The sequence below is a fragment of the Aquarana catesbeiana genome, linkage group LG07, assembly GCF_042186555.1.
Source record: "Aquarana catesbeiana isolate 2022-GZ linkage group LG07, ASM4218655v1, whole genome shotgun sequence".
Taxonomy (NCBI): Eukaryota; Metazoa; Chordata; class Amphibia; order Anura; family Ranidae; genus Aquarana; species Aquarana catesbeiana.
The window spans coordinates 237,325,011-237,325,386 of NC_133330.1; positions in this window are offsets into that span (position 1 = coordinate 237,325,011).

Here is a 376-nt window from a genome sequence, read left to right on the forward strand (position 1 = left end):
GCCTATGTAATTGGCTAGAAGGGCCACTTGCTGCATTAAGGTAATGCAAGAGTCTTGAAGTCTTAACTGGAGGCCACCTATAGTAAACGTTTTAGGGCCTGGGGAAAGGGGATGGATTCATTCCCATACAAGTCTATAGGAATGCAAAACCTGCTTGAAGCAAGACAAAATGGAAGGTCAGTAGGAGGTCCACTTCAAGTCAAATGCACCAGCCAATTAATTCTGATTTTAGAAGCATCTCAAACTGGCAACTAAGATTTCTCTGGAAAACTAAAAGGTACGACAATACACCACCCTTGTGCTTTCTGTACGTTTCTGCTGTAGTAAACAAACCTGTCAGAAAACAAACAAAAAAAAAAAACCAGACAATGCAAAG